The sequence below is a fragment of the Trichosurus vulpecula genome, chromosome 4 (genome assembly GCF_011100635.1).
Source record: "Trichosurus vulpecula isolate mTriVul1 chromosome 4, mTriVul1.pri, whole genome shotgun sequence".
Classification (NCBI taxonomy): domain Eukaryota; kingdom Metazoa; phylum Chordata; class Mammalia; order Diprotodontia; family Phalangeridae; genus Trichosurus; species Trichosurus vulpecula.
In genome coordinates this window covers 322011034-322013665 of record NC_050576.1, presented here as the reverse complement: position 1 = coordinate 322013665, position 2632 = coordinate 322011034, and the positions used below count along the sequence as shown (strand labels likewise).

The 2632-nt window shown below is 36.5% G+C and overlaps 1 pseudogene; it reads left to right on the top strand.

The window, feature by feature from the left end:
* The first annotated feature begins 999 nt into the window (after positions 1-999).
* Positions 1000-2215, top strand: LOC118845379 (annotated as a pseudogene).
* The last annotated feature ends 417 nt before the right edge of the window (positions 2216-2632 follow it).

Here is a 2632-nt window from a genome sequence, read left to right as displayed (position 1 = left end):
TTCCATCCTATTCAATATAATATACTGTCTTGTTCACCCTATGTTCTCATTACTGAGTTCAACATATGGTCATAGTATAGCAACTGTCACTCTTAAGCTATCTTAGCATCTATGTCACAATGTTGAACTAAATAGTGGACAAATGGTTTAAAAGGTAATAAAGTGTTATGATAATTAAGATTGTATACATAAGTAGATGGGAAAAATATTTCATCTTGGGACTTTCTGAAATAAGCTAGGAGAGGAATATTGGAAATAACATATCAAAAGAGGGAATATAAAAAAGGAAAGTGACTAGGGGAACTTCAAAAGAAAGTGATGCAGTATAAAGCTGGTTGAATTTAGAGTTATAGTACCCAGGTTCACATCCTTTCTCTTTAATTAGGGTTACCTATGTGGCCATAAGCAAATAACATAAAATTTATGGGCCTTTGTTTCCTCAACCATAAAATTAAGGTTTTTGGATTATACGACTTCCAAGGTCTTTAAGAAGTCTACAGTCATTATTTTAATAATATATATAACTAAAAGACTAAAGCTGAAGAATTGGAAACAGAAGTAAGGAAGGGTACAAAGAAAGGAAAAGATCAGAGAAGTAGGGATAAAGAGACCAAAGGGTTTGAATGAAACAATTAGAATATTGTGAATATATTAATGATAGAAAAGGAGCCCATAGAAATAGAGAAAGGAGCACCCAACCTGCAACCAGGGTTCTGGCCTGGATGTTAGCCTGGTGGTGGAGGGCAAAGGGGCCAATGACCAGCTTGAAGGCTTCATGGATACCACGACCATTTCCATGGTGCATCTACTATGTACCAGACACTGTTAAGTGGTGGGGATATAAATAAGAAAAAGACAGATAGTCCTTGCCTTCAAGGAGCCTATAATCCACTGGTGAAAGCCAACATACCAAAGGAAGCTGAGAAGGGGTGGAGGTACTCTACTGAATATGGGGGGCATGGTAGAAAAGTCAAAGGTGTCCGAAAGTAATGGAACCAGATGACAGAAGGTAGTTTTTGGTCGAAGACAATTGAAATTACTGTTTCAGAAGCATAAAAAAGTACTGGAAGAAATGCCATGAACATATAGGAAATTTATACAGCTTACCTTATTGAGACAAGATCAGTTAAACCAAGTGATGTCTAGAGTGTTCTTACAGATTCTCTTTGTAGATGGCATAGTGAATTAGAATTATTGAGCAACTATTTGCTAGTTTACTATCCACATATTGTTCTCCCATCTGAGACTAAAAAGAGAGCAGAATCCATTTGGCATAAACTCTCTGCAGACAACATGGATCCTCACTTTGTAGAAAAATGAAGAATTGGTTTGGAAAACTTTCTTTTAAGAGTGGCTTCACGTTCCATCCTTGCTGAAGACAAAATCTTCTATTTCTTTTTAACACAGGAAAATAACTGGAAGGAGATAGTGAATGAAACAGGGTTCCAGCTCAAGGCAGACTCAAGGTTAAAAACTCATAATGCAACGTTCAGAGTGAAAAACTGAGACAGATTTACTGAGTGAAAACACTATGGTGATAAACTACAGTCCATCATCTCACACCTTCCTCAAGTCAGAGCCAGAGTGGCAGACTGATTCTATGATGTTTATAAAGTTCACAGAACTTATGGAAGAGTTTTCAATGAATTCCATAGGATGCCATATACAGTGCCATAGAAAAAGAAATGGGAGATGAACTACACCATATAGGACATCTTATAGATGTATATGCAGCCTCCATTGATGATATTTTAGAAGAGCAGCATTATGCAGATCAGCTAAAGGAATATCTTTTTTATGCAGAAGCAGTAAGAGTGGTCTGTAGGAAACATGAACTAATGCAGTATGACTTCGGGATGGCTGCTCAGGATCTGGCATCCAAAAAGCAACAATGTGAAGAACTCAGAGCAGGGACTGTGAGGACATTCTCCCTAAAAAGGAATGACTAGTAAGCAGTTAACTCAGGAAACTCCAAGGAGAAGCCAGAATAAAGATGCTAGAGGAACATAAAAAGGGAGGCAAACAACTGAAGTCTAAAAATCTGAAAGGCAAAGAATTTGTGAAAGCTGCTTGGGCTGATACTGAATATTCCAAAGAGCAAAAGAACTATGATTTAAAGGAAGCTCTCATAAGCTATGTAGTTATGAAGATTACTATGTGCAAAAAAGGAATTCAAGTGTGGATCAATGCTAAGGAATACTTCAGCAAGATGTAATCCTATGGAAAGGAATTCCTCTTCAGTCAAGTGCCCCAGAACAGAAGTCGCTAACTTTACAATTTAATCATTTGAGTAAATACAATGTTCTTTATGCTATTTGTAGTTATTACAACAGCACAAAAAGGAAATATTTTAATGAAGATTAACATTGAAGTTAAGAAGCTATGGTAATTCTCCTGAAAGTCTTTTCCTATTATTTGAGAGGATTCTAAACTAGTAAAAGTCCCAGTCTTAGTTCCTGTTTTTATGTCCTTGCAGTTTATATGTCTTTAAGTTTTTACTTAAGATTATATTCTTGAGGTTTACCCAAAAAAATTTGGTGGAAACTCACCAGAGTGCTGTGGTGGTGATTTATCCTTGCCCTGTAGTTGAGCTATTTGTTTTGACAAAAGCTCAGCAGAAACTTAGCATGAA